The sequence below is a fragment of the Phoxinus phoxinus genome (assembly GCF_949152265.1).
Source record: "Phoxinus phoxinus genome assembly, chromosome: 12".
Classification (NCBI taxonomy): Eukaryota; Metazoa; Chordata; class Actinopteri; order Cypriniformes; family Leuciscidae; genus Phoxinus; species Phoxinus phoxinus.
In genome coordinates, this window is record NC_136887.1 from 1,310,641 (window position 1) to 1,322,655 (window position 12,015).

General features: G+C 42.8%; 1 long non-coding RNA gene across 1 annotated transcript; it reads right to left on the minus strand.

The window, feature by feature from the left end:
• Window positions 1–7,629: 7,629 nt before the first annotated feature.
• LOC307008491 lies at window positions 7,630–11,038 on the minus strand. The gene is made up of 3 exons (XR_013799835.1): window positions 10,929–11,038; window positions 10,085–10,137; window positions 7,630–7,761 (listed from the first exon to the last, which is right to left on the minus strand). It is a non-coding gene; the product is annotated as an uncharacterized lncRNA (long non-coding RNA).
• Window positions 11,039–12,015: the final 977 nt, after the last annotated feature.

Genomic DNA, 12,015 nt, shown 5'->3' on the forward strand with positions numbered 1-12,015 from the left:
CAGAATGAATGGAGGTCTATGGAGCTATACCCCTCAAAATCCACTTTTCTCAGGATATAATTTTTTGTCTAGTAATTTGAATGTTGTATTCGAAAGGAGATGCAAAGAAATTACACATTGCTGGGTGTTCGATTTTTAGTCACTTATTTGCTTTAAAAAGTCTTTTAAAATGTCAATGACGTCATACACATCATACGACCAGAGATACTGCTTTACGGTAAACACACAACACAGCGGACACAGGTAAACACACAACACAGCGGACACAGGCAAACACACAACACAGCGGACACAGGCAAACACACAACACAGCGGACACAGGCAAACACACAACACAGTGGACACAGGTAAACACACAACACAGCGGACACAGGTAAACACACAACACAGCGGACACAGGTAAACACACAACACAGCGGACACAGGTAAACACACAACACAGCAGACACAGGTAAACACACGACACAGCGGACACAGGTAAACACACAACACAGCTGACACAGGCAAACACACAACACAGCGGACACAGGTAAACACACAACACAGCGGACACAGGTAAACACACAACACAGCAGACACAGGTAAACACACAACACAGTGGACACAGGTAAACACACAACACAGCAGACACAGGTAAACACACAACACAGCTGACACAGGTAAACACACAACACAGCGGACACAGGCAAACACACAACACAGCTGACACAGGTAAACACACAACACAGTGGACACAGGTAAACACACAACACAGCTGACACAGGCAGACACACAACACAGTGGACACAGGTAAACACACAACACAGCTGACACAGGCAAACACACAACACAGCGGACACAGGTAAACACACAACACAGCGAACACAGGCAAACACACGACACAGCGGACACAGGCAAACACACAACAAGCGGACACAGGTAAACACACAACACAGCGAACACAGGCAAACACACGACACAGCGGACACAGGCAAACACACAACAAGCGGACACAGGTAAACACACAACACAGCGGACACAGGTAAACACACAACACAGGTAAACACACAACACAGCGGACACAGGCAAACACACAACACAGCGGACACAGGTAAACACACAACACAGGTAAACACACAACACAGCGGACACAGGTAAACACACAACACAGCTGACACAGGCAAACGCACAACACAGGTAAACACACAACACAGGTAAACACACAACACAGCGGACACAGGTAAACACACGACACAGCGGACACGTAAACACACGACACAGCGGACACAGGTAAACACACGACACAGCGGACACAGGTCAACACACAACACAGCGGACACAGGTAAACACACAACACAGCAGACACAGGTAAACACACGACACAGCGGACACGTAAACACACAACACAGCTGACACAGGCAAACACACAACACAGCGGACACGGGTAAACACACAACACAGCGGACACACAGGTAAACACATGACACAGCGGACACAGGTAAACACACGACACAGCGGACACAGGTAAACACACAACACAGCGGACACAGGTAAACACACAACACAGCTGACACAGGTAAACACACGACACAGCTGACACAGGTAAACACACAACACAGCGGACACAGGTAAACACATGGCACAGCGGACAAGTAAACACACAACACAGCAGACACAGGTAAACACACAACACAGCTGACACAGGTAAACACACAACACAGCGGACACAGGTAAACACACGACACAGCGGACACAGGCAAACACACGACACAGCGGACACAGGTAAACACACAACACAGCTGACACAGGTAAACACACAACACAGCGGACACAGGTAAACACACAACACAGCGGACACAGGTAAACACACAACACAGCTGACACAGGTAAACACATGACACAGCGGACACAGGCAAACACACAACACAGCGGACACAGGTCAACACACAACACAGCGGACACAGGTAAACACACAACACAGCGGACACAGGTAAACACACAACACAGCTGACACAGGTAAACACACAACACAGCGGACACAGGTAAACACACAACACAGCGGACACAGGTAAACACACAACACAGCTGACACAGGTAAGCACACGACACAGCGGACACAGGTCAACACACAACACAGCGGACACAGGTAAACACACAACACAGCGGACACGTAAACACACAACACAGAGGACACAGGTAAACACACGACACAGCGGACACAGGTCAACACACAACACAGCGGACACAGGTAAACACACAACACAGCTGACACAGGTAAACACACAACACAGCAGACACAGGTAAACACACAACACAGCGGACACAGGTAAACACACAACACAGAAGACACAGGTAAACACACAACACAGCTGACACAGGTAAACACACAACACAGCGGACACAGGTAAACACACGACACAGCGGACACAGGCAAACACACAACACAGCGGACACAGGTAAACACACAACACAGCGGACACAGGTAAACACATGACACAGCGGACACAGGCAAACACACAACACAGCGGACACAGGTCAACACACAACACAGCGGACACAGGTAAACACACAACACAGCGGACACAGGTAAACACACAACACAGCTGACACAGGTAAACACACAACACAGCGGACACAGGTAAACACACGACACAGCGGACACAGGTAAACACACAACACAGCTGACACAGGTAAACACGCAACACAGCTGACACAGGTAAACACACGACACAGCGGACACAGGTAAACACACGACACAGCTGACACAGGTAAACACATGACACAGCGGACACAGGTAAACACACAACACAGCGGACACAGGTAAACACATGACACAGCGGACACAGGTCAACACACAACACAGCGGACACAGGTAAACACACAACACAGCGGACACAGGTAAACACACAACACAGCTGACACAGGTAAACACACAACACAGCTGACACAAGTAAACACACAACACAGCTGACACAGGTAAACACGCAACACAGCTGACACAGGTAAACACACAACACAGCGGACACAGGTAAACACACGACACAGCTGACACAGGTAAACACGCAACACAGCGGACACAGGTAAACACACAACACAGCGGACACAGGTAAACACACGACACAGCGGACACAGGTCAACACACAACACAGCGGACACAGGTAAACACACAACACAGCGGACACAGGTAAACACACAACACAGCGGACACAGGTAAACACACAACACAGCTGACACAGGTAAACACACAACACAGCTGACACAAGTAAACACACAACACAGCGGACACAGGTAAACACACGACACAGCAGACACAGGTAAACACACGACACAGCTGACACAGGTAAACACACAACACAGCGGACACAGGTAAACACACAACACAGCGGACATAGGTAAACACATAACACAGCTGACACAGGTAAACACACAACACAGCGGACACAGGTAAACACACAACACAGCTGACACAGGCAAACACACAACACAGCGGACACAGGTAAACACACAACACAGCGGACACAGGTAAACACACAACACAGCAGACACAGGTAAACACACAACACAGTGGACACAGGTAAACACACAACACAGCAGACACAGGTAAACACACAACACAGCTGACACAGGTAAACACACAACACAGCGGACACAGGCAAACACACAACACAGCTGACACAGGTAAACACACAACACAGTGGACACAGGTAAACACACAACACAGCTGACACAGGCAAACACACAACACAGTGGACACAGGTAAACACACAACACAGCTGACACAGGCAAACACACAACACAGCGGACACAGGTAAACACACAACACAGCGAACACAGGCAAACACACGACACAGCGGACACAGGCAAACACACAACAAGCGGACACAGGTAAACACACAACACAGCGAACACAGGCAAACACACGACACAGCGGACACAGGCAAACACACAACAAGCGGACACAGGTAAACACACAACACAGCGGACACAGGTAAACACACAACACAGGTAAACACACAACACAGCGGACACAGGCAAACACACAACACAGCGGACACAGGTAAACACACAACACAGGTAAACACACAACACAGCGGACACAGGTAAACACACAACACAGCTGACACAGGCAAACGCACAACACAGGTAAACACACAACACAGGTAAACACACAACACAGCGGACACAGGTAAACACACGACACAGCGGACACGTAAACACACGACACAGCGGACACAGGTAAACACACGACACAGCGGACACAGGTCAACACACAACACAGCGGACACAGGTAAACACACAACACAGCAGACACAGGTAAACACACGACACAGCAGACACAGGTAAACACACGACACAGCGGACACGTAAACACACAACACAGCTGACACAGGCAAACACACAACACAGCGGACACGGGTAAACACACAACACAGCGGACACACAGGTAAACACATGACACAGCGGACACAGGTAAACACACGACACAGCGGACACAGGTAAACACACAACACAGCGGACACAGGTAAACACACAACACAGCTGACACAGGTAAACACACGACACAGCTGACACAGGTAAACACACAACACAGCGGACACAGGTAAACACATGGCACAGCGGACAAGTAAACACACAACACAGCTGACACAGGTAAACACGCAACACAGCTGACACAGGTAAACACACGACACAGCGGACACAGGTAAACACACGACACAGCTGACACAGGTAAACACATGACACAGCGGACACAGGTAAACACACAACACAGCGGACACAGGTAAACACACGACACAGCGGACACAGGTCAACACACAACACAGCGGACACAGGTAAACACACAACACAGCGGACACAGGTAAACACACAACACAGCTGACACAGGTAAACACACAACACAGCTGACACAAGTAAACACACAACACAGCTGACACAGGTAAACACGCAACACAGCTGACACAGGTAAACACACAACACAGCGGACACAGGTAAACACACGACACAGCTGACACAGGTAAACACGCAACACAGCGGACACAGGTAAACACACAACACAGCGGACACAGGTAAACACACGACACAGCGGACACAGGTCAACACACAACACAGCGGACACAGGTAAACACACAACACAGCGGACACAGGTAAACACACAACACAGCGGACACAGGTAAACACACAACACAGCTGACACAGGTAAACACACAACACAGCTGACACAAGTAAACACACAACACAGCGGACACAGGTAAACACACGACACAGCAGACACAGGTAAACACACGACACAGCTGACACAGGTAAACACACAACACAGCGGACACAGGTAAACACACAACACAGCGGACATAGGTAAACACATAACACAGCTGACACAGGTAAACACACAACACAGCGGACACAGGTAAACACACAACACAGCTGACACAGGTAAACACACAACACAGCGGACACAGGTAAACACACAACACAGCGGACACAGGTAAACACACAACACAGCGGACACAGGTAAACACACAACACAGCGGACACAGGTAAACACACAACACAGCGGACACAGGCAAACACACAACACAGCGGACACAGGTAAACACACAACACAGCAGACACAGGTAAACACACGACACAGCTGACACAGGTAAACACACAACACAGCGGACACAGGCAAACACACAACACAGCGGACACAGGTAAACACACAACACAGCAGACACAGGTAAACACACGACACAGCTGACACAGGTAAACACACAACACAGCGGACACAGGTAAACACACAACACAGCTGACACAGGTAAACACACAACACAGCGGACACAGGTAAACACACAACACAGCTGACACAGGTAAACACACAACACAGCTGACACAGGTAAACACACAACACAGCGGACACAGGTAAACACACAACACAGCGGACACAGGTAAACACACAACACAGCGGACACAGGCAAACACACAACACAGCGGACACAGGCAAACACACAACACAGCGGACACAGGTACACACAACACAGCGGACACAGGTAAACACACAACACAGCGGACACAGGTAAACACACAACACAGCGGACACAGGTAAACACACAACACAGCGGACACAGGTAAACACACAACACAGCGGACACAGGTAAACACACAACACAGCTGACACAGGCAAACACACAACACAGCGGACACAGGTACACACAACACAGCGGACACAGGTAAACACACAACACAGCGGACACAGGTAAACACACAACACAGCGGACACAGGTAAACACACAACACAGCGGACACAGGTACACACAACACAGCGGACACAGGTAAACACACAACACAGCTGACACAGGCAAACACACAACACAGCGGACACAGGTACACACAACACAGCGGACACAGGTAAACACACAACACAGCGGACACAGGTAAACACACAACACAGCGGACACAGGTAAACACACAACACAGCGGACACAGGCAAACACACAACACAGCGGACACAGGTACACACAACACAGCGGACACAGGTACACACAACACAGCGGACACAGGTAAACACACAACACAGCGGACACAGGTAAACACACAACACAGCGGACACAGGTAAACACACAACACAGCGGACACAGGTAAACACACAACACAGCGGACACAGGTAAACACACAACACAGCGGACACAGGTAAACACACAACACAGCAGACACAGGTAAACACACGACACAGCTGACACAGGTAAACACACAACACAGCGGACACAGGCAAACACACAACACAGCGGACACAGGTAAACACACAACACAGCAGACACAGGTAAACACACGACACAGCTGACACAGGTAAACACACAACACAGCGGACACAGGTAAACACACAACACAGCTGACACAGGTAAACACACAACACAGCGGACACAGGTAAACACACAACACAGCTGACACAGGTAAACACACAACACAGCTGACACCCCAGGTGAAAAGGAAATATATTTAAAGTGTGCTTATTTTGATATACTTAATGTATTTTAAGTGTATTGTATTAATTATGTATTAAATGTGTTATTTTGGAACAACTTCAAGTATACTAAATGTACTTTTATATGTATTTAAGTTCAATTTTAATGTAATAGTAATATATTTTAATATACTTAATTGTGTTAAAATGGAACTATTTTAAGTACATTTAGTGTAATTTAATAGCACTTCTTTAAATTGTATTTTTAATACATTTTAAATGTACTTTCGAAATACAACTTAAATATATTTTTAACATAATATTAATGTTTTCCCAGTATATTTTAAATATAATATCAGGTTATTAATAATGTATTAGTAGAACACTATAAGACCCACTATTAGTATACTAAAAATATATTTTTGAACAAAACCATTCAGTATGAAAAAAATATATTTTAATGTATTAAAAATACAGTTAAAAATTATAATTCAGTTAAACACAGTAAAAACAATATTTGTATAAAACACACACAAACACTCTTTGAAAGATAGTAAACTTTAATGCACTACATAGAGTACAGCAACATATGAAAATTAAACAAAATACATTAACATAAAATGCATTGATCTGCATAAGTATTAAACAGAACAAAAAAAAAAGCACTTAAAGGAATAAGTTCAACAAAGTCAAACAAAGTGAAATACAATAGCTGCAAACAGTCCTTCATCCTTCAAGCGAATTGAAGTGATTGGTCTTGGAGTTTGCCTCGTTGTTGCATTTTCTTCTGATCAGTGCTCGCACCTCAGACACTGTCGTGGTCGGAAACTGTTTGATCACAGTATCTATGAAAAGGGAAAAATATTATTATTATTTTTTTAAATATTAATGCAAAATTAACATCTGTTAAAAAAGTCACTGTTCCCTTTCGAAAGGGAACTTGCACTGCGTATCTAGGCGCCCCTTTTATACTTCTGGGTCGCACTAATAGTGTCATAGGTTGTCGCCAAATTCGTTTGCCGTGATTTTATAGCTTTTTAGACACCGGTTCACATGGAGGGCATTCCCCAAAGCGTCTCATTCCCTGCTCTCAGGGAACAGTCGTAACCACGATTTTTTTATATGGCATGTAATGCTTAGTTCATATTTTAACAGAAGACATTCAATATAAAATGTTAATATAATGCAAAAAAGGAGTTAATAAAATATCTATCAAATAGAACAAACATTAAGGGCCCTATCTTGCACCCAGCGCAATTGACTTTGAACACTGACGCATGAATCATTCCTATTTTGCACCCGCGCACAGCGGACTTTTCCCTCCACAGACGCACGTCGGTAAATTAGGGAATGAACTTGCGCTCGCGGGGGCGGTTCAGCGCAAAGAGGAGTGTGTTCCGGCGCAAAACTGCCCTGGTGCTATTTTCCAGTTTTATAAAGCAATTACGCCATTGACCAGGATAAAAACAGTCTAAAGACAGTGGCGCGTTGCGCGTTAGTGATGTGGTATTTTAAGGGCGCGTGCTTGGCCATAATGTAGTGTGTTGACGCGCATCCACTTTGATTCTCTAATAATTATAAACAGACGCAGCAGTTTTCATTTTTGCAAATCATACATTATTACAAGGAAAAATATTAACACACGAGGGAGGTTGTGTCCGTGAAGATGTGAAAAAGATCTATCTAGATTTAAAAAAAAAAAAATCTAGATTAGGCTACACATTTACCCAAATTATACGCCTGTTTAACCGAAGCTAATTTGAGTGAGTTTCTCCCATCATCCCCAGTGTCACTTCTCTGTGTTTTACGGCCCTGACGAGAACGTCGGCCTCCTCGGCTGTGAAACGCTCCTGGTGTGCGCCGGCAAATCCGCCGTTATAATAGCGATCCGCCGTGGAACAAGCGCATCTGCTCTTAAAGGGAATGTGAGAGGACGCTCTGATTGGTTTATTGCACGTTACGCCCAAACCACACCTATGAATAATGAAGCTACTTCAGACCAACCCCTTTTAGATTTGCGTCGGGCGCAAGAGTCGTTTATCCGCCGGGAAAATAGCAACAGCGCCGGGATCAGCCCACAAAGTAACTTGCGCTTTGCGCTTTGACACTTGCGTTTCAGATCGTTAAAATAGGGCCCTGAGTCTTGCTGAACAACAGTGAGGTCTACATGTTATGACACTGTATCACAGCAAAAGAAAACAGACAAGTATAATAATTATAATGTATAACAAATGCTAATCTTTATTTTTAGCATTATTATTTGTTTTAGTCTTTGACTTCGAGAGCAAAAAAAAGTGATGTACAGAAACACATACGTCATGACCGAATCACCATTCAATAGTCCGGATTCAAAAATCTCTATAACAGAGGTGATATGAGATTAAACCATACTTACTACTAGAGATGCACCGATTACAATTGTATAGGCCGATTCCGATTTTTCACTGAGTTTGACCTGCCGATACCGATTTTAGCCGATTCCGATTAAATTTTCTTCTAAAATTATCATTTTTATCAAGCTCATATATTTAAGTTCAGTAATTTCACTTAAATGACAAATAGGTAATTTTCATTGCCATTTAAGATAAATTACTGAACTTAAATATTCAAGCTTGATAAAAATGATCATTCTAGAAGAAAATTTCAGATGGCACTTAGAGGCTTAAATTGCATCTGAACTCTTCATTTATTATTTATTTTATTAAATAAAACACCATATTCTTTTACCCAAACTGAATAATTAAAACAAGTTTAAATGGGTACATTTTCTACAAATATTTTTGTGTTCATTTTCTAGCCTACTCCAGTTCTTGTTAAACACACTAGACATGCACATTCTGTGCATTTTGGGCATTTTTTGTGTGAAATCATATTTATTTTGTCCATCAAAAGCGTGTTTTCACTTTAACGCACTCCTGCTCCGCGTATTTTTTCGGGCGTGAATGTCAATCAATGAGAGCATTCACACACAAAAAATAAAACCCGCTGCTCACACTTGCGGTGTGAAACGGCCGTAATTCACGAGGTTTCCTACATGTGCGGTCTGTGTGCATGTCTGATTGCTGATGTTGTGCGATGTTAATCATATGGCGCCCGAGGTCATGGCCGATCACGTGAAAATCTGCCAATTCCGGTCACCAGCCGATCAATCGGTGCATCACTACTTACTACTCTCTTCTTCGCTTGTCTCTGCACTCAGTTTTTCTTCTATAGCAGCTAGTCTGAAAAACAACAAATAAAAAAAAGAGTGATTTATAAATATATATATACATACACACAAATATATAAGGCAGGCAAATTATGAAGAATGATTTGTTTTGTTTTTAAGAATGACAGTACGCCGAGTACAATGTACTTGGTGGGTAATATAATCAAAACCCTTCACAGACTCGGCAGTTTAGATGTATGCTCTCTTATAAGCATCCCTTTTAACAATTTAATCTTTGTACTTATTTGTAATTAGAAATATATATTAGAAAGTAATCAAAAAGGCAATAAGGTTGTCAAGCTTGAACAAATATAAACACCAATCAACACACACTACCATAATTGGCTGGTCAGCTCAAGACAAAGGTAACTAACGTATATTCATAATCATAACATGTTTTTTCAAACTTTTTAAAGATAATTTACATCATAACAATGAAGCCAAATTCTTCAGGAAATCAGAAATAAATACACAGCTTCAGCAAATAAAAATGATATTAATATAATGATGTACATATTATAATAACTAATACATTTTTTTGAAGATGCATTGGACAATGTTTTATAGTTGTTTTAAGACAGATAAATGTCTCCACATAGATTTTAAACAGATTCATCAAAGACTTTAGACTTTGACAGTGCAGAAGTTGCTAGAATTCAGTGTCAGCATCGTGTTACAGCGGGTAAAGTCAGTAACGTTATCCCACGTGCAAGTCATATTAGCAAATGCATAGCAGACCTTTCCACCTAGGAAAACAACTAAACAGTGAGCTATTTATTTATGCAAACAGCAACTAAAACTTACCAGTAACTTCTGAGGCAGAATCTTCATCTCTTCGAGTCTGCTTCGACTTTGACTTGAAAATCTTGGCTCTGATTGGGCAAATTGAATGTAAGTTAGCTGAACTGAAAAAGACGTGATGTTACACTTTGTGCCAAAAATACGAAATACTGTCATGATCACTCACCCTTAAGTAGTTCCAAACCATTTAAGACTTACGTTAATCTTCGAAAGAAAAACTGACATTCATATCCCTCCGATGAACGATTCACCAGATCTGTTCACGTTTCAAAAAGTGAATCGCAAAAAACATCACCCAATCCATATTAATCGCGTGGTTTCCTCTAAAGAAACACGATCGCTATAAATATTTTAACAGTTTAAATTTAAACGTCTAAATCTAATCACATTCAAGGACCGCACGCAGCAACTGAAGCTCCCTCTGAGTGAGATGCATGCGAGCGCATTATCATAAGAACCAATCACAGCCGTTCAACGCCTCTGGAACCAATCAGGACTAGTCACGTGTGTTATGCGCATTGTTCAAATTTAAACAAGAACAACACCTTTTTGGAAATTAACATTTCTTTGGAAAATGTATCTATGATGCATTTCAAAAAATATGATGCTGAAATTATTGTGGGAATTTGAGTAGTACAAAATATCATGTAATAGACAACAGCCCTGCCTTTTACAACAAACAAGTAAAAGTGAAAAAATAATAATTTTAAGCTTATTGAAATGCTAATAATAGTTGACAAATGTTTCTAATACATTATAAGTTGGTATATATTGTAAATGTATTTTTTTTATATTAAAATGATAAAAACATAAATAATTAAACTATATTGCAGTAGGCAATACAAAGTACATACATTTTAAACACACTAAAAGCTTAATCATTTTGATGTTCTTACACAAAGTACACATAAAATGTATTTTAAGTAAGAGCAACATATGCATGTTTTCTTTAAATACACTAAAACTTCACTAAAAGTATGGTTGCATTTAGCATGTTTCTTAAAAGTGTAACTAAGCATATATTTATTACCAAATACTTCTAGTACACTTTTAAGAAATATATTTAAAGTATGCTTGTAATTAGCATATT